The 26,479-nt window shown below is 39.4% G+C and overlaps 1 long non-coding RNA gene across 1 annotated transcript; it reads right to left on the bottom strand.

The window, feature by feature from the left end:
- Nucleotides 1–1,208: 1,208 nt before the first annotated feature.
- LOC122901864 lies at nucleotides 1,209–3,172 on the bottom strand. Its single transcript, XR_006383696.1, has 3 exons — nucleotides 2,702–3,172; nucleotides 2,148–2,271; nucleotides 1,209–1,510 (listed from the first exon to the last, which is right to left on the bottom strand). It is a non-coding gene; the product is annotated as an uncharacterized LOC122901864 (long non-coding RNA).
- Nucleotides 3,173–26,479: the final 23,307 nt, after the last annotated feature.

Genomic DNA, 26,479 nt, shown 5'->3' on the forward strand with positions numbered 1-26,479 from the left:
TTTGTGAGCTTTATGAGCCTATTTTTCTGAAATTAGAAATTGCCTGAGTGAAATGTTTCTAGCTAAACTGCTTTCTACTGAAGTCATGATTTTTACAGTCAGATAAATGCCCCTTAAGCTCCATTTATGTAAGCGTCAGTGACATCCAGTGGCTAACAGGCTGATCACAAGTGCGTCTCCCCACTGTCTGAGGGGCCCATGGTGGGAAGATGGCACTGGAATCCGCTCCATATTTTCAGAGTGCTGTTTCTACTCAAGAAAGTTGGCTTTTATTGAATGTGGTCCTTTGATTAGGATGACTAAATATTCCACCGAACTTTGAAATAGAAATGATAGAAATGAGACTTGAAAATTGGAAATCAAAATGCACGTAGGGGCTACATAGGAGCGTGCCATTGCTTAGGAAACGTAATTAGCTTCCATACTAAACCCGAAGCTAGAAACTCTGCAGGTGTCACTTAGAAATGGTTATTGGGGAGTCTCTGCAGCTTTCAGTTCGACAAAGAGGGCTTGTAAATCATGGTGAGGCTGGTTCATTATGCAGCGCTGGATGAGGTTACCATTAGTGTTTCAAACACATGTGCTTCCCAAAGTAGTCCACCTTAATTTGAAAAAAGGTATTACTTGCAATAATGTCAGCTACATAAATTTATTTGCAGACAGTCAATTCATATTGATCATAACTCGACCTTACGATGACCTTGAGCAAAGGTAGTCTGTGACGGGTATAGATATTGGGATCAATACCAGAGTGCAATCGACTACACCTAGTTACTGATAAATGAGGTAAAAAGGTACACTATTGTCAGAAACAAAGATAATAACAGCTCATTTAGTCAACTACTTGTAAAGGTTTAATATTGATACGTGTAGTTTTAATGACATCCTCGGGCATTCTCAAATGGCAGAAAACAATCGGGTGCAGAGTCGCTGAGCACATTAAGTAGAGAGAATCATTATTTTCCAACTCCAAATAATAAATTCCGTGATATTTGTGTCAACGTCGCCGAGAACTCGGGCACTCTCTAAGCCGCTCAGACGTAGCCCCTGATTCCAACTGCACGGGGCTGTTTCGCTTCAGTTTTCTTCTCAACGTGCCAGGTCTCGTGAAACAAAGCACCCTATTACGTGGGAACAAAGCCTCCAGGACCACACATTGTACGTTAGTACTACCCTCTCTTGCACATTTGCTGCGGAATTAGCTTGCCTATCCACAGGTATAACCAACTGTAATCATGAGGAAGAGAGCATTTGGTCTCAGCACATCTGCTCCATGTTGATGCATTCCCCTCTGCTAGGGAAAGTTAAAAGAAAGGATGTTAACAAAAATTTCCCCCACTTGTTCCTTTCTCTTTGCTGGGAATTCCACCGAGTGAGCACTTGGCAAGTTAAGCAGAACCTAAGTAAATAGAGTCCATTGGCAAAATGGTAACAGGTTGTGTAGCTTAATTGGAGGAGAGAAGTTCAGGAGCCAGCCCGGTGTCTGTTGCACCCAGTTGGTAAATTGTGCCTGTGGTGAGAACAGAGTGATTTTGCAGTAAGCTCATTTTGGGTAACTAGTCAGCCTGCTACCGTGAGCCAAGAAATATGAGGATTTGGTTTCAGTGTGTTTTTTGTTTTTTGTTTTTTTTTTTTGGTTTTTTTTTTCAGTGTAAAATGTATTTCTATATCTTGAGCTTTGTTTATCTTTTTACCAGTATAATTTTAAGAAATCAATGCCAGCAGTCTGATATTGTCTTCCTAAAGGAGGGAAATGCTAAGAGACATTTGTGGCTATTAAAACCTGCAAACAGAAGGAAAAGACTCAAAGACTCTGTTAGCATAGACTTCAGTTGAATGTTTTCCCTGAATGCTTAAGTTTCTAAGTTGATCCCAGCAGTTAATCTCCTGGTCCCATTTCTCAAGCTACACGCTTTTTCACACGGTCCTCCTGTTTTTCATGCCATCGTATCGTTTGCTATCTTCTTTTGCCTCTCAGACTCTCATGAAGCTATTTATTAATAAACCTGTGTTTTCAATGCAGCGCTACATCAATAAACCTCCTTGTGGTTCCGTTAGTCAGCATTCTGGGAAATCCTATGCTATATTGAAGAACTGTAAATCTCCATTATTGCTTCCCATAGCACAAATAAAGAATACCCTCTTACCTCCGTGACATCCTCTGCTAATTTTTAAGGGCAAATGCATATGCTCGCACAGTTGCTTGGAGGTGCTGAACTTGGCGTTTATCAGGAAGGGGCCATCTTTGCCACCAAAGACACCCTGAAACACCTATAATCAAAAGACATGCTAATTTAAGGTATTAAGGAACAAATTACTTCAGTTCTCTTTAGTCTTCCCTTTTCCTGAAACCTTTAACTAATCTGGCGGGATAGGCGAATTCTGGACTTCAGAGCCTTCTGCTTAGCAGCTGTGTTATTTGATGTGCAGTATGTTATTAACTGACAAGAAGAAAATGTCAGTAATTAAAAAGATAAGAATAGACTTTTATATACCTTTTTGGTATCAGACAGAAGGAGTAGGACAATCTTTGTTTATACCAACTAAGAAACTTCTGGTATTTGCTACCTAAGACAAAAGTGGTAATTCCATTTGTAATTAAGAGAGAGATGTAAGAGAGAGTTTGGCTAGTGAAAGGTGTGGCTTTTTATGGTTTCCCCAAGAAAAAGCACAGTGGAAGTTAGAAGAAGGGAGAACTTACCCAGTGAGGGACGGCAGCTCGGAGGAGCTCTCGGAAACTGGCTTGGCCAGTGAGGCTGGATTTCCTCTAAGGGTGCCTTTGAGAGTTACAAATGTTATATATTGGAAAAGAGGAAATCAGTTTTCAATATCACTAAAGATGCTTTTAGTAAAACAGATTCAGGAATCCTAAGAAACATTCTATGGCCATATCCCAGAAATCCCTGGGCCCTCCCGGACTCATCTCTTTAGAGTTGGCGTCTTTAGCTTACTTCGTAACAGGTTCCTTCCTACTGGGGATGCCACCAACACCTCTACTATGAGTTTTGGGTTGTCCTGTATTGCCCGTATCTGCTGCTCTGGCTCTGGGCTCTGACAATGGACTAAGTCAATAGGGGCACGGGCCTATATCTCTTCCAAATCAATTTGGCTGCTGACTTTCTACTTTGCATCCTTTTTTTTTAATTTTTAATTTTTACTTTTTTTTTTAGCTTTTTTTTCCCCCAATTTATTTATTTTCAGAAAAACATTATTCATTATTTTTTCACCACACCCAGTGCTCCATGCAAGCCGTGCCCTCTATAATACCCACCACCTCTACTTTGCATCCTAATTTCATTTCTCATTGGCATATCCACTGAGAGCAGGGAGCCCTTAGTGGTTGCCGGGGCTCTGTGGGTTTCCTAGCACCCAGCAGCTCTCTGCTGACTCTACCCGGGCTCAGCCCCCCAGCTCTTCTTTGGCCTGCTAACTGGCTGATCTTGCACTGTCCTTAACCACATTTTTTTGTCTTTGAGATTCCATCTCAGTTCCGTGTACTCCTTTGCCTCTTCTTGGAATCCCCTCTGGTCCCCGAGATTCCAGGGCCTACTACAGAGACATTCCACAAGGGCTGCCTTTTGGGCAGTCTCCCATCCTCCAGATTGTTTCTCAGTTCTCACCTCTTCATTAAAATTTCAGTATTTTACTCAGTCGAAGTGACTGTGTATGTTGGATTCCCTAATGTTAAATTCCTGGTGGGTAAATGGATCACTCTGTTGGATCGAGATGACATTTACATTTTAAATAGGGATGATGAGAGGCCTCAAAGACTTTCTCAACACTGAAGCGTGGAGGGAAGAGATTATTTTAAGATGTTGGTGTCTTTTAACAGCAGTCCTTGAAGGACACCCTAGTCCAGATCTGTGTAAGGGGGGACATCTGTAGCATGATGTCCCAATAGGTCTACACATGCCCCCATAATCCCATTCAGAACAGCAGCAGCAAAAGGAAGCAGTGGAGTGGTTTTTAACCAAAGGCCACAGGCAAGCATTCCAGACACGTGCCATTTGATTTAGACCCCAAACCTCCCCAGATCCCCACTAATACCTACGTTCAACAATCTCAACTAGCTAGAAGTATGTCCTGAATTGTACCTTCTGGTAATTCGATATCATTATAAGTAAATAGAGTTCCTTTGCTGGGGGCCCTTCACTCTGACAGGGACAAATTATCTTTGGTGAGAGACAGAGGTACTGAGGATAGATAAACCCTCAATTATGTTGCTCATCCTAACCATGTCAAGGAAGGGGGAACACCCAGCAGACATGATCATTTTTCTAGGACTCAAAGCTTTAGTCTTTTGGTAACCCAGAATTCTAGAGCTGGAATCACAAGTATTTTAAGACATGAAGAAATTTTTTTTTTTAAGGTAAATTTTCCATTTATCATTAAATGAAGTTTTCCTCCAGAGAAAAATGCCTTAGGTAGATTTTCTGCTAGGTTTTACCTGCTTAAAAAAAAAAAAAAAAAGACACCTTAGATGCATTTAAAAAGATTGCAGAATTGCAAAAGCAATAAAATTTTACCGTATTAATTAATTTTGAATTACAGCCAAACTCTTATATAAGTGTGTATGATATTCATGGTAAGGCCAAATTAATTCTTTATGATCAGTGCTATTGCAATCAATACTAAATGAATTCATAATGATAAGATACTTAAAATAAAGAGTTACCACAAAAACAATAAAAAGACCATCACCATCCAAGCTATAACACACTAATAAAGTATTAGCTCAATAAGCTGGTGCTATCCATGACAATCAATGGCAGATACTTAATTTATTTCTGCTTGCCCCTGTCTTGCTTTTCCTGTAAGGGTTGTGTAAAAGCGTGGTCCTTTGATTCTACTGTAAATTGTACAGCACAGAAGAAATCCAGCATCCTTCTTATTAAATAATTTTGCCATAGCATTTCCTTTACATGGCACCTCTCTGGCAAAGAGCCCAAGGCATATTATACACCAAATTACATTCCAGATGAATTCCTTTTGCCACTGTCTCCTCCCCATGAGAGTCATCTAATCTTTTTATTTTTTTCTTAATCTATTCTTTCTTTTCTTAATTTTCTCTCTCCCTCTGTCTCTTTCCCACCATTTATGGAGATATTTGCAGGATGAATGGGGCAGAAATTTGAAGGTGGCCATACCAGTCTCTACATTTTGACTTTTTCACTTTAGTGTTGTGAAAAGACGTTGTAAGGCTGGAAAGTAGTAGCTATATCATTTCTGTCCTTTACCATACTTCAAAGAGTCAATCAATCAGGAAATTAAGAAACAATAAAGATCTGTATTTTTCTCCCTTCCTCTCTCTGACCTTTTCTCTCTTCCTCCATCTCAGCCTTTCTTCCTAGTATAGGAAGTATTTTGAGTATCTTCCATATGTCAGGTATATGCTAGGTCCTAGAAACAGAATCAGAAAAACCAAACAAATCATAATCTTTATTTTCCAGTTTAGACAGAGTCATGGAAAGAGTACTGGTTTATTGTCAGATTAGGGCCAAATCTTAGCTCTTTCACTTTATGTGCTGTTTGATCTTAGGTATTGTGATAGAGACACATTACATATCAAATTCCTCTATCTTGGGAACATGGAAAGCTATAGTTCCCAGCAGCCTTGCCTTTAAATAGGATTGTGTGACTAGCTCTGGCCAATGAACTGTATAGACAGATTATGTGTGTCACTTGTGCCTTAAGTCAAAGAAACACTTTGTAACTCTCCACTCCGTAACTCTCCACTTATTTCTTTCCCAACTTACAGGGTAGCCAAAGGTTGAGGTGGCAGAGCCACACTATGAATACAATCCATACTGCTGAGCCACTCAAGAACAGCTTCCCTGAAGAGGTAGCCAGCCTGAGTGACTGCGTATGTACATAGTTTGTTTCTTTTGGAATTGCTTGTTACTGTAGCATAAGCCTGACCTATTCTAACTAAAGCGAGTATAGCATCTGTTTCTTTATCACGAAACAGGAACAATGTATTTTTTACCTACATATGAAGTTACTGAGAAAATTAAACAAAATAGCCAACATACAACACACAGACTAAGTCAGAATTATATAATGGCTGACTTGGTCTACTTTGGATCCCAGAATTGAAAGTCTAACAATATCATAAGATTCAGTTGGCCCTGGTACCTATCAAAATATCAGGAGGTGTTATTTAACAAAAGATTTTTTTTTTTTTTAAAACAAAGTGATTTGTGGAAGATAATTAAAATTCAATCTCTGTAAAGGGAGCCTCCATGGGCTCTGATACTTGCTTTCCATTACTGTTTTTGAAGGCTGAATGATACCATTACATACTTCTCTGGTCTGGAGCTTCACAAATGAGTGCTACATTTTCTGTCCCATAGTTTGCACCAAGATATTTGATTTATACCTGAAATTTTTTTTGTTTTTAAAGTTTCCTTGATGGAAGTATGTGTGCATGTATGTATGTGTTTTTGTATTTAAAACTTAAAATGAGCCACTGCCCAACCTCCTACCCTACAACACCAGATACCTTTGAAAATGGCATCTTGAATTGTTACTGTTGAAACCACCACAGTTTAGTTATGAGTTCTATACAAATGCAAATTTAAATCAGTATTATTATTTTAAATCAGTATTACGGTGGGATTAACCTAGGATGTGTGAATTCATTCAGTCATATAGAGACTATAAAAAGTACAATAAATGACAGAAAGTCACTGAATGTGAAGTGGGTAGATATTTTGGAAAGGGTAGTTAGAAAACACCCCTTCTGAGTATAGGATGCTATTTGGCCTGAACCCAAATGGTAAGAACAGAAATATTTCATCTATTAGTTAATGTGGGCTAGGATTTTTTAAGGGCTTATGAAAGTATTTCAAACTTGGAAAAAATGCTATTGCCAATAATTTATGAAAAAAATACTGCAGAGGGGCACCTACCTGTTCAGTCAGTAGAACATGCGACTCTTGATCTCTAGGTCATGAGTTTGAGTCCCATTTTGGGGGTACAGTTTGCTTAAAGAAAAAAGAAAAGAAAAGAATACTGCACTATTTAAATCAATAATGTTTATTTGAATGCATACAAAATGTCTATTGTTACTAATCATCTGAAACTTTACTGTTCTTATTTTATATAAATTCTATTAATATGAGTTCATTTTAATGTATTTGAACTGATATGCTTAGAACCCACAAAAATCTACTTGGGTGAGAAGGAGCTAGCTATATGAGGATCCTAGGGCAGAATATTACAGGCAGAATGTCTTGAAACAGAAATGCATTTGATGTGATTGAGGAAGAGAAAGAAGGATGTGGCTAGAGAATAGAGAGTGGAGAGTGGTAGGAAAGGAGGTTGGAATCAGAGTCTAGATTTTGAAACATTCTATGGAGGGTGAGGAAAATAGAGACTGATAATTCTTTTTTTTTTTTTTTAAGATTTTATTTATTTATCAGAGAGAGAGAGAGAGAGAGCGAGAGCGAGCACAGGCAGAGTGGCAGGCAGAGTCAGAGGGAGAGGCAGGCTTCCTGCAGAGCAAGGAGTCCGATGTGGGACTCCATCCCAGGACGCTGGGATCATGACCTGAGCCGAAGGCAGCTGCTTAACCAACTGAGCCACCCAGGCGTCCCGAGACTGATAATTCTTAACACACCCCTTTTCCTTGATTCTGGTGTGTCCGTGTGAACACGTGTGTGTGTGTGTGTGTGTGTGTGTACGAGCCCTTTTCATCACACGCATTTGTCTATGAGAAGCTGGTAAGCTGGGATAAAGGCTATCAGCTGTTTTCCTATATACTCTGGATATTTCTTTGCATACATTATTGCCCTGATGCTTCTGCTGATATTCTTAAATCCAAATACTGTACAGTATTTCCATGTATCTGTCATTCATGCACCAAACAAGAACATTATAGAGACTAGCTTCCTGATGGTAGGTTCTTGACTTTCAGACTGACATAAATTATATGTGGGTTGTTACATTTCATCTCACTTCAACATGGCTGGTTCCCCAACATAAGGGAGAATTTCAGTCTTGGGGAGCTCATAAGAATTGGGAATGTTAGAGCCAGCCACCTCTTCTTGCCTCGTCATGGGACCAATGTTTTGTTCCAGAGTTTTGGCTCAGTGAGGCTGCTCCAAATGCTGTATTATTTACACTTTTATGAGACTGTCCAGTTACCACTGAATAAGAAAAATATCTTAAAATAATTGCTTTATCAGGTATGTCTCAAAACTTTCTTTTCTGCTGTTGGGGGAAGGAGGCGGGAGCAGTTTAGTGCTTTGCCTGCCAAGCCGCAGAACATCTTTGCTGCTTTCTTTTTCCCTTCAATTGTCATTGAAAATAACTAGTCATAATGCCTTTGTAAGCCCCGCCTGGCCTCAGCTATGCGTAAATCATGCTCCCAGACAGGGCCCCTTGGTTTAGAGGTCCCATTGTGGGAGTGATTTAGGTAGAGGCGGGATCATGAATAAAGAACACTCACCCTCTTCTTCAGAGGCAGGGGTGAGAGAGCCCTTCCCAAACATCTCTTTTCAGCACCAGTATTTGGCTAAGAGCTTTAATTTCATTAGACAAATGGGGGTTGGGTTTTTCCATGCATCTCAGCCTCCTTTTAATGTGTAAATTACATAGGATTTGCCACTCATTACAATGGTGATATGATTATTGGCCTCAAACAGACCACACTGCACAGGCCCCCAGTGATAGGCCAGCTAAGAAGTGGCATGTGTGGGAAAAATTGGATAGCACATGTTTTCTGATCGCAAGTCCTCAAAAGAATTGAATTCAAACCAATGAGACTCCCACTTGGTTTACTCAGAGTGCTTCATGCAAAATTGATTTCTAGGGGGATGTGACATCATGGTAGGTCATGATGTAGTTGTGGGGTGAGGGCTGCTCAGGGGCCAGAAGCAGCGGCCCAGGAGAAAGCTTTGTGGATTGGGAGGCAGAAGTCATAGTTGGGCTTTTGACCGAAGACAAGCCACTCAACTCCTGTGAACCTCAGTTTCCTCATTCACAAAATGGGGATAATAATATTCGCCTAATACCTGTACCATATTAGGAACATTATTCTTTGAAGCTCCGCTGTGTGACTATGCTAGGAAATAGCACCACATTGTCTCATTTGTTCTTTAAAATAATCCTCAAAGATAGTTCTAGCTAAGCACACTAAGGAAAGTTAAAAGGCCAGCATAGCATTTCCCCCCAAATGCTCCATGGACATAAAATTTTGTGGAAAAATTTACAGCGTAGAAAATGCTTTATAGTATGTCCTCTCCTTCTCAACCTGTTTTTAGAAAACCACAATGTCTATTAGCATACTAAAGGCTCTGAGAAGCTTCTTATTAAAACACTTATTTTTTGTCTTTTTTTTTTTTTTTAACTGTAATTTCCTATGAGACCATCTTTTTTCCTTTCCCACCTGAACAAATATATACACACAACTGTTTGGGACCTAAGCCTTCCATAGAGGCAATGGAACAAGGTTGGTTATTGATTTGGGAATGGAGAACGGTAGAAAGTCCACAAGTCCTTGGAAGGAGATAATCTTTGCCGGGAAGGGGCCAGTTGGAAAAAGACACTTTTCTAGAGCAAATGCCCTGTGAGTATTATAATTATGATGGTTGGTTCATCTGGTAGAACTATGCCACCATTTGGGCATAGTGTGAAAGGAATTTATTGTCTCCCTCAAAGGAAAATTTGTTCTCCAAAGATGGAATATATATTATTTGCATTTTTTTCTCATTCATGCATGCATTCATTCATTCATTCACTGTATATTTTTTTAAACCCAAGTATATGCCCCATCTGTGGTCTATGTTGTGCCGGAAATGTAGACCTTTAGCCACACAAGAGTATTATCTTGGTAGATCTATAGCGATCCAAACTTCAGCACCACTATTCCATTAATGGCTTCCAACACCACCCTCTTACTCATTTTCACTAACACAAATTGGCCACAATCACACCATTTTGCATTTGTCTAATTCTTTGTGTTACAGAGCACATGTATTTCTCAGGAATTTTCAGAGTCTGTTCTTAGAACACTGGGTAAGAGAGAAGATTATAAATGTTTCTGAAAGAATAAGTATGTAAGTATATTCATTAGGATGCTGGGAAGTGGTTTCATTGAGAATTCTGGGTTAATACGTAGTTGGAAATGATCTCTTTCACACAGGACATCTTAGCAATTTGGATGTGCACTGCGATTCTCTGAGAGTATGATAAAGGCAGGGGAATGGTGATAGCATGCAACATCTTCCTCACTACATATTTAGCCAGAACTCTTGGGTCATGGGTATTTTTTGGTAATCAAGGACTACCTCTGAGGGATCCTATAAGAAATGAGGGACATATGTCGGTGACATTACCTGGCACATGTACACACGCAGTGGAGGTTCACAGTAGATGATGTCCTCTAGCAGCTGTGGGAATCAGGCAGGCCTTAGCTTTTCTACCCATTTCCCTGCAGGTACTACTCATTTTCTTTCTTTTTTTCTTTCATTCTTCTTCTTCTTTTTTTTTTTTTTTTTTTTTTAGATTTTATCTATTTATTTGACAGAGATCACAAGTAGGCAGAGAGGCAGGCAGAGGAAGGGAAGCAGGCTCGCTGCATCACAGAGAGCCTGATGTGGGGCTCGATCCCAGGACCCTGGGACCCTGGGACCATGACCTGAGCTAAGGCAGAGGCCTTAACCCACTGAGGCACCCAGGCACCCCCTCATTTTCTAATTTAGCTCTGATCTGGGTTGATTTCTGGGTCTTGGGTCTCTCTTAGTTATTCCCCTCTGGGAGTAGAGGCCAACTTGTCTCTCAACCAGTCTGCTGAGCCCTGTCCTCTTCTCTCTTCTCTAGATCCTGCAAGCTAGTACACAGGGACTGGACTATTTTTAGTATCTTGTCCATCCACTTCTATGCATAACAACTCAGGCACTGCTAGATGCTGAGAATAACTATTTCTCAGAGAGTGCGCTCTCCTATCTCACTGTTTGATCAGAAATTTTAGATATTTATGCTGGCTTGGACTGGACTTGGGTTTACTGTCTCAGTGGTCTGAACATAGAATGCCCAACCCCAACCTCACCTGTTTTAGCTTGCTCTGCCTTGTCTACTGAGAGCTCCCACTTTGCTGCAAGGTCAGGGCTTAGTAGAATTTATCTTAGAAATATTCTAGAACTATGTGTTATATGTGAGTAAATTATATATGCTTTATACTAGTGTCAAATGAACTCTGATCTCTCAACTGCCAGGATGATTCTCTTTCTACTATACTAGTGTAGTTGATTCTCCATTACTTTATTCCCTGTTCACTGGAAATTTATCTCATGTACAGAAAAACTTTGCCAAAACTTCATTTGATCATTTTATATATACTAAGTTCATAACTAAGTTGGGCCACCTTTACCAACTTTCTGTATGACGGAGAATAAATTCTATAAAACTTATCCTTTTGATCGACTCATATTTGAAATCATGGTTCCTTCAAGAGCCGGGCTGTAGCCATTCTAGGCTAAGCTCTGAATGCCAGACTAACTTGCAGCCAGAATTGCTTTTGAGAAAAAGATTTCCTAGAGAAATAGACCTGACTGCTTCCAATGCCTCTAGCAATGATCCTGGAGAAAGTTTAAGGATGGAGCCATGTATATGACACCTGGAACTAAGGACTAGAGGCTAGAGATTGGGTTATCCACAGAGTGGTGTTTCTTACAGATCTAACTCACATTCGTTGCCCTGACCATGCTCCTGCACAGATACCAGCACCGACCATGGTCTCTATCTGGATGGAGGTGACATCTCTTGTCACTGGCAAATGTCAAGGACAACTACCTGAATCTTGACTTGTTAGGCAGATATCGGTTCAGGAACGAGGACACCCGAGAAACAAACCTGGGGTTGGCCACATGGCAATAAAATCACTAGAGGTTGGTAGGCAGTCAGTATTTGGAACATCAGGGAAAGTGACCTGCTGAATCTTAAGGATCTCAGGTTCCAAAATATGAAGAAACCAGGTACGCAAATAAGAGGATTAAAGGATTGGGATTTGGGAAGTTCTTTATAAAATCTGGCTGGGAGATCTTCAAATTTCATTTCTATATTGAAATACTAAGCGATGAATTAGGTTTATCTCAGGCAGAAAAATGGAGATGCACATAACTGGAGGGATGGAAAAAGGAGCCCTCACTCGAGTCAAAAACATGAACTTTGATAATTTATCCATAGGCTCTTAAAGTATTTGTGAAGAAGGATGTATGTTTGAGAGACAGGTGAGCTATGGTTAAAAACCATGGAACAAAGTACAGCTAAATGACCTGCCCAGAGAGTAAGCCTATGACCTCAGACTTAACTTCTAAAGAACCATGGTGAGGAGCAACAGTAACTACTGAGTTTTTTTCATTTGTTTGTTTGTTTGTTTGTTTTTTATTTTTTTTCTATCTGAGTTCTGAAAATTGCAGTGATTGTCATTTGTCAAGCAAAAGCTTCATTCATTGCCCTAAATGACTGGTGTCATTTTATGAAGTCTTCATCAAAAGCTTTGAGGGAAATTATATTATATAAAGCAAAATATTTTCATTTCATTGTCTTTCTTGAGATCAATGAGTTTAACTTTCAATCTTACTACATTCTGAACTGCTGCAGATGGTGTAGGTGGCAAATATTACACATTTGGTAGGAAAACATCATGGATATAAATACCCTTGTCTTTTTTCCTCAGATCAGTGGAGAGCTTTAAGAACAGGATAAATACCCATCTGCCTGGAAAATTGCCTGGAGGCAGGGTGATGGACTAGATGTCTTACTTAGATTCCTTCCAACCCTCTGATTCAGAGCTCTCTGCTGCTGCCAACAGAGTTAGTTCTGGTGGGATACATTTAGGACTGTGGACCCTTCTGTCCGTGTGCATAATGTCTGGAGATTTTTTCATTGAGAGCCATTAAGAACAACCTTTCTCTTCCAATTCTATGGAAATATGCTGCTTCTGAAATGCTATCTGCTCTGCAGGCTTTTTGAAGGTATAGGTCTCTAATAAATGATGAATGGACGAATATGCATGGACTTTGGGGAGGGGGCCAGCCTTTCGGGGGACCCAGCATCTTTGTGTATTTATGTCTTTAAGGGGCATGGTATGAAGCCCAAAGGCTTTACTTAAGCTCACTTGCCAGGTGATGGCCGATTGGGATCATCTTGGTCAAGGACGGGACACTATTGATGGTTCTTGCTCCCATGCAAGGGCAAGGTGGTGTTTTAGTGGTAATGGAAGTCTTGGTCACAGCAAAAAAGTTTTCCTCATCCTAATAAGAGATGGCAGAACCCTTTTGTGTTTAGGTATATGTTCATACACATAATTTTTGTTTTTATTTAACGTTTAAAGTAAGCCATACTCTCTTTAAAAAAAACTTCAGGAAACAGAAGATGAATACTAAAACAAAAATAATTCTTAATTCTCCAACCCAGAAAAACAAAAACAAAAACAAAAACAAAACACTGTCAACAGGATGGCACAGACATTGGACATTTGGGAGAGAACATAATGAGAACTCGAAAGATTAACTTATGTACCCATCCCTTCATAGTATATAAAGTGCCCCTGAAAACAGAGGAAACCATAGGGGGAAATTTAAGTATCCACTTCAGAGCACTAGTGATTCTTTAATTTTTCACTTGAGAAGTAATTTTTGCATCCTCTGGAGTATAAGCTAAAAGAGTTTCATGAATCGCTTTATGTTCCTTCCAGGACAGGGGTGGCGGGGGGGCGGGACATGAACCCATTCACCGGGCCCCAGCTTCCCCAAGAGCCATTGTACCATTACTGTGCTAGACTTACTACATTCTTTCCTTTCTGTTATCAGTTCTAGCAAGGAGTTTCTACCTCAGCCCATCACCCTTTCTTTGCCTTTCAAAAAAATTAAAAAAAAAATAATGTTTTCTTTTGAATAATTGAAATCACTTTGTAGAATGTTACTTGATTTGTAACAATAAAATCATTTTGAGAAGTGGCTGCTGGTTAGCTGCCTAATTACATTTGTACCCTATGTAAATGGATCCCTCCACACCGGAACTGTACACTTAAGATTTCAAATTCATACAACAGCAATGCAACTAATTTATATGTCTCATGGCCTTTGAGTTGCTCATGATTAGAAATATTGCATATGCATGTGTTAGAATTTTATGAATTTTCTCTGCAGACTTTCTCTAACTCTGTATGTGTGTGTTGGTGTTTCTCTGTGTGATTTTTGGTGTCAAAATTTGTTTACTTAACTCTCAGTTCAGAATTTGTTTACTTAACTCTCAGTGAAGCATTTTCCCAGTTTGTTACTAGGGTCAGTTATTTTATTTATTGACTTGTCTACTCTACCATGTTAGTCTTACCCACCAAAAATATATACATCATAAGAGCAAGGATGTTTTTCTGTGTTGCTCATTTCCATATTCCCAGCATCTAGAATAAGTTCTAGAACAAAAAAGGTTCTCGGTAAACATTAGCTTATTGAACAAATCAGTGACTACAATATTCACTGCACATACAATTTTTAATGACTGCATAGAATTTTCTAATAAAGGAATAACTGAAGTTTTGGTGACTATCCCTCTATTGTTGATAATAAAAGGGGTTTGAGATTTTTGTTAGCATAGCCAATGATCTGAGGAACAAAAATTTTTTCCTCAAGGATAGATTCTAGAAGTAGAATTACTAGGTCAAACTGTAATAATTATGTGAAGTTCTTACAGCTTAATATATTATGCTTGGTTTCCCCCTCAGAACACTAGTATAAATTTAACACTCACAAGGAATGGATGAAAATGTACATCTTACCACATCCTTGCTTTATGGGGTGACTTTTCAACTTTCGCAGTTTTGAAATTCAAGAGAATTCCATTTTTATTATGGACATAATATTAGTCAAGATCTCTGGTCAGTATAACAAAAACTTCTAAATCTTAACACAATAGAAGTGTTTTTTCCTTTTTCATGGTACAGTCTGATACAGCTTGTGTGACTCTTCCAGGCAACAGCTCCCCAAGAAGTTCCTCACTTCTGTGTGTGTGCGTGTATGTGTGTGTGTGTGTGTGTGTGTGAGAGAGAGAGAGAGAGAGAGAGAGAGACAAAGACAGAGAAGCAGAGACAGAGAAATTGGAAGACCAAAACGTGCGTTTTATGGCCCAGCTAGAAATCGAGTAATGTATTCCTGCCCACGTTTCATTGGCCAGACAGAACTCAGTCCTGTGGTCCCACTTAGACGCAAGAAGGGCTGGAAGCATAGTCTTCCTAAATACCGGGTCAGCAAATATATTGTGTCTAACAGATTGTAAAAATATCTTCTTTTTCTTTTTAGATAGCTGTAGAGTATGGAGTGCCTCTTACTAGAGCTGATGTTCTCCATTCTGCTCAAACGGTCTACACACTCCATTTCCTGTGGCAGTGGCCAGGACCTTGGCCACTGGTTTTCACAAAGTAAAGACGAATAAAGAGAACGAGCACCAGTCTTGTCAGGGATGTGGTTGCTTGCCGGGCAATTGAGGAGCAATGCTATTCAATTTACCCACCTTTAAAGTTCGCTTTTGGTGTCCTGGAACAATTCCAACTTGGATAATTGCATTCTGCTGATCTAAAATTCCCCTGTAGTTTCCTTCGGATGAGCTAGCCTTCATTTCCCTCTCTACACATTGTAGAGGGTCGTGTTACTGGCAGCCAGTGATCACTCCGTTCCACAAAGAAGCTGGTTTCATTTCACCACCAGGAAAGCGATCCCTGGGTGAATAGACAGAGCCTGCAGGTTTCTTTGGTTCCTTAAGTGTGGGAAACATACATTTAATGAATTAGTTAATTAGTGACTTGAAGCTCTAGGTGGTAGAAGAAATTAGTACTCTTTTGTTATGTTATCAATTTAACTCTAAAAATGAAAAAAAAAAGTTATCTTCTCAAGAATAGGTAGTATCTTTTGACCCATCAAATAATGCAGTACATTTCCTGTTGCTAAATAGGAGATATTTTGATATCTTGAATAATAGCCATGGAATCTACACTAGAGTATTCCCATAGCAATATGTTTACCTCTATCCAAAATAATAAACTTTTTCTCTCATGGCTTTCAATGAACAGAATTAACATTTAGAGAATCACTCTTTTTTTTCCTCCCCGGAATATTTATTTTACTAAGTAGTACACAACCATCCCCAATTAAATGCTTATGTGTGCTAAAATATAAGGGACAATATTAATTTTCATCCAGCAATAAAATAGTACTGGTGGTGGGTGATTCCTTTAACAATGGAAGGTCAACTTGCAATTAAAGTGTCTTTTAACAGAGTATGGGAATATCGTACTACTCATTGGGGTGATGAAAACAAAACAAAACGAAAAAAATGGCTGTTGAGCAATTATTAAGGTTGAGCTTGAAACTTGTAGAGATCTTTTATTTTGGTATAAAAATATTTTTTTTTGAATCTAAGTTAATGTCTGATATACAAATTTCAAAGCTCCCATAACCAAAGGAGGGAGATTTTCTAACACTAGGGGGTTATCCTATTAAAATTCATCATGATTCTCCTTACTCAAAGAAGTAAACAAGAATCAGTTTTCTTTAATAAAGAAGTTGGCTGAGATGCAAGTTGAATTACAACAGACTTGATGGATTCCTATGGAAGCTTATAGACACCTGAGAATCACAACCTACGATTTACAGGGAATTCTCTCCCCTTACTTTTCCTTGGGCAAGGGGGGCAGGGGAGAGGAAATCTGTATTAGGAAGAAAAGGAAAGGCTCCCCAGCACACACAAAAGAATTTCATAGCTTTTAATTCTGCTAAGCCACCACTACATGGAAGACTCCCAGTACTGTAATTATCTGGCTAGATAGATGTAATTGTATCCATCAAACTAAATAGAAGACTGTCAGATGACAACCAAGATTGGATTGTCTTTTAGGGTCAGACAGAAACCTGCAGTGACCTCATTCCTCCCTTCTCACCATGCCTGTTTTCTCAGTCTTTGATGGAGACCCATTCTGCTAACCATGTGAAAACATATACAGTAACACTGTCTTTTTGCTCTATGCCAACAGCCTCCCTAGAGACCATGCTCGGTTTACTTGGGCCCTGGGGATTAAGCCTGCCCAGGCCTCCCTTGTATTTGAAATGTATGATATTGATATCAGTGCTTAGGGAGAATCAGGCCTCTGCAATGAACAGATCATGCCTGGCTCCGTGAAGTCTACGTTGCATGGAGTTGTATAGGCTGGGTGGAGAGGGGCCAAGTCAGGCTTTCGCTCTGGAAAGCAAGTATTAGGTCATGAATTAAAGAGTTTGTTTCCTGGCCTGGTCCTTAATAGTCAGAACATTTCGATGGGCTGTATAAATACATTTCAACTTCTGAGTAGTTTTATGTTTGGTGTGGCCGCAAATCATTGTCGTCTCTTAGGTGCGAGCTGGGTATCAGCATTAACGCTTCTCTGCCATGCTGTCTTTAAAACCAGCACACCCCCACCCCCTTGCTCATTTATAAGCAGTTGGAATCCATTTTCATGGAGTTCCTCCAATCAGGATCATGTCCAAACCATTTTGGTTTTTTTGAGCCTTCCATACTATATTTACTGTGTTTAGTGAAAAGCTGGATTCTCCCCGTGCTAAGTAGCAAACCCATGATGGTTGAAATATTCCACTAGTTCTGCTGCATTTATGGAAAGAGACAAAACACACAGAAGATGTAGGGTTATTAACTGAGCTATTTCATCTCCCCATCCTGGTATGCATTTCAGTCATTCTTGAGTAACTTGCCGCCACTGAGTCATACAGGTCCTACGGTTTGTAGTCCGTGCTCCTGATGGGAACAAAGCACTACTGAAGGCAGGTTTGCCTTGTGTCTTTTAACGTAAAAATGCATGACGCTACTGCATATGCTGTGTGTTAAGCTTAACCAGGTTAACGCCCCTCTGCCTGGGCTTTTGGAAAAGAGTCCCAAATTGTCACATGTAAAGGGACATTTCAGTGCTGATTTTTATTTCCATGAGATTAAAAGTGAAACATGTAACCACAAAGCTGGTTTATGTCATCCCCCTGTCGGAGCCAGCAGTCATGCCAAAAATTAGATATTTGATAGGTTTGTGAGAGAAACAGATGCAGAAGGATGCCATTCCCACAATTTAGACTCCTTCTTATCTTTAAGCTAGAAAGAATATTCCAGATGAAGAAAATCTATTTTATTGGCTTTAAAAAATAGCAAAGAAAATGTAGAAATAAAAAAATGCTAATTTAAAACTGATGTCATTCTTGGGGACTTATAAACTGCAAATTGGTATTTCTAACTCAAAGAAAAAGAAGTCGTTCAAGACATGCTTACTTGATGTTTTCATTTATGCTGCATTTTTACCTCAGCCGTGGCATTATAATTGAGGGAAAATATCCACGATATATATTCACATCTAGTAGTATGTGAATATAGGCAAGAAAAAAAGTAGAGAGAAAACCATAAACCTCCAAAAGGCTAAAACATCCAAAAAGTATTCTCTCAGCTTTTTTTGGGAAGCATTTTGTGTCCCATTCTTTTTATTTAATTCTGCCAGCTGTCTGCTAAACAAATCTAGCCAGGTGGGGCTTATAACCCATGACTAAAAAACCTACTAGTGCAGCTGTCCAGCTTGCCCGAAGGAAGAATTCAGACAAATGGCAGGAACGAAAAGATTGTTTTGTTTTCAAGAAAGTAGCTACTGTACCTTCTTTGGGTTCTGTTTGCTTAAGTTAATCCATCACTTCCTAAGGTTTTATGGTTAAATAGAAAAATAATATCACCCTTTAAAATTTTTTAGTTTATTTTTATTATAATTAGTTTAATCTATTATGATTTTTCCTTAAATAAATGCTTTTATTTTATGTTGCAACCTGGTACTGAGTTGTCCATTTTTTTTTAAGAGTTCTTGATTGCTAAATATCATTTTCCCCCCTTTTTCTCTTTCTTTCTTTCTTTTTTCTCTTTCTTAGGTGGGAACAAATGATTAGTGAACTGTGACTGAACTTTATTTCTAAATATCGCATAATTAAATATGGAGCTATTTAAAGGTGAAGCTTGGCACGGTTTATCCATGAGCAGAGGAACAGAACAGGCTTCTTTGCACTGCATCATCAGTCGACCTCAACTGTGAATTTCTCGTCAGCAAATGGGCGCTTCATTTGGTGTGTTTGAGCAGAGGAAGGAGAGAGCTGCTCTAAAAACGATCACGTTGCCATCTGATCTACAGCTCCATTGATGACAAATCAATGCGTAAACCACTCACTTACTTTCCCCCCTTATTTGACATTTATCAATTCAATGAATCTCAAAATTTCTGTCAAGCCTGCCTAAAATTCTTATTATCTCATGAAAAAGGCTGCGAGAGTTACAGCTGGTCCTGGTCTTTGGTCTCAGCACCTGTTCAAGAGCTATGACACTCATTCAGGATTAGGATGGGGTGCCGAACATTGCCAGACTTTTGTCATCCTCCGCGGGGAGGTACCTGGGATGCCAGCGTACGGACGCCCTTCAGAGAGGGAACGGCACAGTCAGCAGGCTTTGACATGCGAAGGACTGTCTCTGCCCGTAGCCAGCCGTGATCCGTGCACAGATTTAGAAGAGAACGAGGCTGAATGGGGTGGTGAGAATTTTCTTAGCAAGGGCACATGTCATTCCATAAATGGGTGAGGAGATTTGGCTAAATCTCACGGCAGATTTGGCCAAGAGCTAGAACGGAGGGATTGGCATAGTCTGTTGCCTTCGTTTTCCATGTACAGGGACACAAGGAAACAATGCCTGCAGCCGGAGTTGTGCAGACCAAAATGGTGTCCAGAACAAACAGGCGAAGCCAGATTACTCTTCAAGTTGCATTTGTTTTCTTTTGTTATGTAACAAGATGTGAGTGATATTGGCGTGGGTGCTCACAAACCCAAAAGAAAGCAGGCCAATTTTTCATGAGGAAATTGAAGTGCTGATGCAGAACTAACCCTCACAGCTTGTTGTTATTTAACGAAGAAGAAATAATGGGGAGTTTTTGGCAAAATTGGTATATATGCATAACAATAATGCGCCACAAAAGATGAATGACATGACTTAGCCCTCAGAGGATTTGCACATGCATTTAAGTGTCAGAAGTAAATAAATTGTGCAAAGACATGACAAACCAGGTTAAAGGAAGCAAAGCATCACTCCCCTTCCGCCCTCCTTGCCAACCCTGAAGATCAGGGGATCCTCTTATGACAGCATCCGCCTTTGTCCAGAAGTTTGGCTGCCTTTGAGCATTTGGGCTTCCCTGCTTTGGGCTGGTGCAAGCAGCCACCACAGACCTACAACAGTAACTTTGTGGTTAATCAGGAATGAACACCAAGAAAAAATTTACAAATATTACAAATTCAGGATCATTTGCTCTTAGTGCATGGCCCTGATAAAAGAATGGATCTCTGTTTAAGGAAGAACACCCCAAACACGATACGTGTAAGAAGTAGTGCTTGGTAGAAAGAATTAGAAAGGAAATCTCAAAACATTTCCTCCTTCCTCCATTCTTCCATTATGTATGCACGTGCATATGAATCTGTTTATATTTAAATTCTCTTTAAGTGAATCTTTAAATGTGGGCAAGGATTGCTCTCTAATAGAGTGCAGACAAGCAAATCCAAAATACGTACATTTTCTATGTTTTCTCCATTTTGAGATGGATGAATGGAGACCCAGAAGAATAAATAATTTATACTTGTGGAAACAGAAACACGTACATGTTTTGGGTAAAAATCTTAAGAAATTTTCATTTCTAACCATGTGGTCAAGATAAACTGATAGTGTAAAGCTGGAAAAGTTTTCTCCAGTATCATCTCCATTAACAAAAACATTTTTTTTAAAGATTTTATTTATTTACTTGAAAGAGAGAGAAACAGTGAACACAAGCAAGGTTATTGGCAGGCAGAGGAGAGGGAGAAGCAGGCTCCCCGCTGAGCAGGGAACCAGATGCCGGGACTGTATCCCAGGACCCTGAGATCATGACCTGTGTGGAAGGCAGACGCTTAACCGAATGAGCCACCCAGGCACCCCGCAAAAATATTTACGGTGGAACCAAAGATCTTTAGTACAAAATAAGTTTGTAATTATAAGACGGTTATCTCCTACAGTCATTCAGATATGGCATGCCCTTTCATACATAGTTATTTTGTGAAGAAAATGCTCATATATTAGAGCTAATCTGAAACATGGGTGTTAGGCTCCTTGTTTCATATCTACGTGGTAAGAGGGAACCAAGTGTCTTCTTTAGTTTTACGTCTTCTTCCTAGCATTCTAGCCTGTCCTTCCAAGACCTGTACATCAGCCTTCACGCGAATGGCTTCCCTGTGTCTAGTTCTGCATCATTACATCAGTGTTTTGCTAACTTTGAATTCCTAGGATCATGAACTCGATTTAACTATTTAGCCTTGAAACTAATTTCTCAATGGGGGAAAAAATTAACACTGAATCTTTATCATGTGTTAAAAATAATTTCCTTGTAAAAAGAATGGCATGTTTTTAAAATTATTCAATCAAAATAGGCAACAAAGGCAACCTATTAATAGCATATTAAAATATAACTTTACAAATTCTAGAATTTCATAGCGGAGGAGCACAAGACAGAAGGATCTCACAAGTCTTGTTTCCTCATGCACTCATTTTGGCATCGTTTTGATTATAGCCCTGTGTACTAATAGGGTTTCTGTTTCATGCAGGTGGAAGTGAGAATTTGAGGCTCATTTAACAGTGTGAATTTTCCCAATGTAATGCAATTACAGAAACACCTGAGCTTTCAAACTTTCTGCTGATCTGCTCTGAAAGTTCAGGGTGTTTAAGTAACTGTGCTGTCAGTATATTTAACTTTCATATTTTATTATTTTGTCTCTCTGCCTCCCTTCCTTCTCTCTCTTTTTCGGTTTTTGTCTCCTCCTGTTCTATTTCTCTAGTCTCCCTTCTCTTCTTTCCTTTCTCTTTTTTAAAAAATTCCCCTTTCTCTTGTGGAATTAAAAAAAAAAAACAAAAAAACAAAACTGTCCTTAAAGCCAAGCTTTTTCTTAATGCCCACAGAGGTCCGAAATTCAACAAGGTTTGTATTTACCCACTAAAATGTGAAAAAAATAAGGTTCCAACAATGCTGCCTGTCAAAGAGCAGTCACATTATCCCAGAGAAATCATACTTAATGATTTCATTTTCTATCAAACATGTTCCCTGTCTCATAATAATTAAAAAAGCCTACACAGTCATGCTATTTGGGTTTAAGCCACTAACGTAATGTATAGATCGGACTTCACACAGCAATTGCTTATCGAGTCGGGATGGAGAGACAGCCCCGCTCAAGTGCACTCTTGTTGTACTGTTTACAAGGCGGTCCTGTAGCTCTGGTTTACAGCACTGCTTAGATCCTGTTACAGTTAGACTTAGATCTTTCTTTTGGTATAATAGAATTTAATGAGAAGGAAAGTGTGCTTTCAGTTTGCATTTTCAGAAGGATTTATGGGTAAACTTAGAGTATGCAAAACCACATTTTACCCCCAAATAAGCAAAGGATTCATTCACAGAAAGAACAAAACATTCCTACCTGAATTGAAAAGGAAGGAATGCTTCCTAAAACATCTTTCGAGTGTATGAAATATTAAAAAAAAAAAAAAAAGATTTTCCTGAAGCCAGCAAGTTTCTTACCTTTTGTGGAAGTCCACCTTAAGGTCGGTTACCACTCGGGAGGGCCGGGTCATTTGCAAACCCCGCTGTAGCAACCAAGAAAGGGCAGGGCTGCATCCTGAGACATCTGTGGACCAGAGGAGCTGGCAGGAACCTCAGAGCTTTCTATTGAAGTGACTGCTCCCAGCTTGGCTGCAGGAACAGTCGACCTGGGGTAACTACTTCCACATATCAACACTTGTCAGTGGTGGTCTTAGAGACACGGAGACTGCGGGCAAGGGGAAGTACCTGCTCCAGGGCCAGCTAACCAGCTACCCCCGCCCCTCGCCCCCACCGTCCAATCTTTCCTATGGGAGAGAGAAAGGAAGCCAAGTAGGAGAAAACTACATAGTAATAAAGCAAAATAAGTGCTTAAATTATGGCCCTGGCTGGCTTTGGTTATTGGTACTTAACTGTATACCGAGTTTCTAAAAATTCGGAGCACAGATGATTATCTAACTTTAGAAGAATTTCGTTTATCTGGGTCAGTGGTTCTAAATGCACTCTGGTGGCACAAATGCTTGTTGGGGTTCTTTGGGAGGTGGTCCATATGTAGTTTGGGATTAATAATCGATTTCAACAGATTTACTTAAAAATAAATTAGAGCAGAAGATTCAAAGTCATTCCTCCAGTAGTTTCATTTTCACACACTCACATACCTGTTTGCAGTTCTGAGGGAATGAGGAGAGGTGGAGGTTTAGCTAATGTCCTGGGGATTACACAAATCCTTAAACGTCCGTTGCATGAAACTCTGTCCCGGCATGAAGATCTTTGGCCACGTGTTTTGTGGTGGTAACAAAAGCCAAAAGCTGAGATCCGTTGCTTTAGGGTTTGAATTGCTAATATGTTTTTCCTTTTTTTTTTTTTTTTTTAAAGACTTATTTATTTATTGAAGATTTTCTTTATTTACTTTAAAGAGAGAGACCATAAGCATAAACAGGAAGAGGAACAGAGAAAGAAGCAGATACTCCACTGAGCAGGGAGCCCAATGTGAGACTCAATCCCAGGACCTTGGATCATGACCTGAGCAGAAAGCAGATGCTTAACCGACTGAGCCACCCAGGTGCTCTGAGTTGCTAGTGTGTTTTGCCTTTAGCCTCATTATAATCATGACATAATAAAGGAAAAAAGTATGATTTTGTTAAACATTTACTAAGAGTGATAGACAAAGCCTGAAAAAGATTGTCTAGTTGTTCTTTCTATGGCCTGGAACACAACACCACATACCGCCAACGGTCAGCAGTGATACACTCTCTGACCATTTTAATTTAGACTCGAACTGTAAAGTGCAGCCAAGGGCTATAATTAGGTAGAATTTATAACTGAACCTAAATAGGAAGACCAAACACGGGCTCCTAGAAGCAGTTGTTATATGAAAGATGTATGAAGCTGCTTCTTGTTCAGATCAGCTCACAAGCGGTCTCAGGATAGGCAAGCCTTGTTTCCCTCACTTTTGCTGAAGTTTCAAGTACGTCAGTAAGAGTGGACAGATTTAGCACCTATAGAAATTGTGAGCTGATATTATTTTACATATTTACTGAGTCCTTTGTTTTATGCTTGTCTTCTCTTTCAGAAAGTAAGCTGCATGAAGACAAGGACTTCAGGCTGACATTTCTATCTAATGGGCCTCTTAATAGGTCTGCCAGCACAGGATCTGGCCTGTGGGGGACAGGCAATAAACTCTCACTGAAAAAAAAAATAATAAAACCAAGTACTTGTTGGATAAGGAAATTAAAAAAAAAATCATCTGTTCTTTGCCAGGAAAAGTCAGCATCACATGCTGACCATCTCAGCACCCAGTGTCTCAAAAACTTTTTTGACATCTTACGGATTACGGAACCGTTCAAGAGAGGTCAATGGATGTAAGGCATTGGTTTTTATTTTCCTTGGGGAAAAAAAAAAAAGAAAAATCTGATACCATTTTCACTAGCCCACATGATATTTCTGGTTTCTTGAGGTATTTGGCAAAGGGAAAAGCACAGGTTGAACTGTTTAGAAAAGATAAAGGATCCTTTTCTGAATTTTGAAAACTGGGGCTTTTACACATGGTTTCAAAGTTGATCGAGCACGTAAAGCCCGATGAAGACAGATCCTGCAAAAGCAAAGAAACCCTATCTGATGAGTGCCCCAAGTGTGAACATACCACACCATAACCATGTGGAAATAATAGCCTATATCGGCAACAAAAGCTTGTGTTTAATGAGAACAGGGCCATTGTTCTTGAAATTCTAATTTGGTAAACATCTTACGGTGCTGACTCATCAGTACTGAAAATCCAATAATAAATCACCACTGTGATTTAGCATTGATGCTGGAATTCACATCACGAAGTGTGCTACAGCATCCGCTGAAACTCAAACAGGTCGCTGAAAGGTACATTTCATCAGCAAGCAATTTAATTCATATCAAAGGAATTTTACCCCAATTGAGTGGCAACTGGCTACTTTTGAAAGCAGTTAACCATTGGGGGAAAATGAACTGTGCGTTAGCTGCCCCTAAAAAGGTAGTCATCTATAATCCTGGAGGTTTTAAAAGTCGTTTCTTCCAATTCCATAGCAAACAATATGAAATAACAACCCAGTATCTTTGTATCTTAATCATGTTCAGTAACGAAGCCCTTTAGATAATTGGCACTGCTTCTGTAGTAGGCCAAACTTTCTTTCAAGTTACAAATACTCACAAAAGGTTTACATTATAAGGGGCTGCTTTGGAGATGTGCAGATTTAGTTTGTAAGTACAAAGTGAACATGCAAATTGCCTTATCTTGTGGGATTCACAAACAACCATCATTCAGATTGATTTAATACATGGCTTTTTATCTTTAAAAGTGTTAATTAGAAAATAGGGACAGTTCTCTGAACACTTAAGAGTAATAAATAGATCAAAACAGCATCCATGCTTCTCTGATGGAACTTCTGAAGGCTTTGTAAAAGGATTAATACAATTGTCAAAAAGACCACAGTATACATATTTAATAGTGTTACCAAGCTACAATTACATTTTTAGGACTTTATAGCTAAGTTTTCTAGTATTTGCTATCTCGAAAAACTGAGATGTTGTGCAACTTTTGTACAACGTTTTGGAGTTATCGTCTTCTTTCAATTTTTCCACCTTGGCTCTCCAAACACACTGTTCTAGAGAAGGTTCTAAAACGACAAGCGAGCATCAGAAGTTACTCAGATAAAGATGGACTGTTAGAATTACATAAAGTGAAATTTTATAAGAAGAAACACTTATGATTCATGCATTTTTCTTCTCAATGAAAAATAGAAAGCTGTTTCCTGAGAATTTGCTTGTATTTTGAAATTTCCCTGTGACAGTTAAGGGCATGTATGGAGGGCTCATTCTCAGGGGCTCTGCCATTGCCTGTCTCAGAGCCTTTGGGCAGGTGACATTCTATATCTGTGCTTTGGTTTATCTGTAAATGTGCAAAATCACAGTCCCTTTCTCCTAGGGTCTTACTGTGGGGATTAAATAAGACTGTGTTGAACGGTCCCTGGCATGTGACGTGTTCTGTAAGTTATGATAATCGAGGCAATTGCTGGTGAATATGGATGGCGGTTTTCACCAGGCTTAGTTACATGGTTATCCCGTCATAAGCACTGAAAATACTTGGGAACACCTCTTCAAATTTATGAGAAAGGCAAACATGCCCAGTACAGGGTGAGGGACCTTGGCCTCTGTGTTTCAGAGAACTTGAATTTCCCTCCTCTTCAAGATAAGGACTCGAGAGGCCAAGCCATGGTGTGAGCCACTTCCTTTCTAAAGCCTCTATTTGTGTTTTGTTTACTTTGGGTTTGTCTCTGTTCAGTATCT

Source organism: Neovison vison, chromosome 3 (genome assembly GCF_020171115.1).
Source record: "Neovison vison isolate M4711 chromosome 3, ASM_NN_V1, whole genome shotgun sequence".
Taxonomy (NCBI): domain Eukaryota; kingdom Metazoa; phylum Chordata; class Mammalia; order Carnivora; family Mustelidae; genus Neogale; species Neogale vison.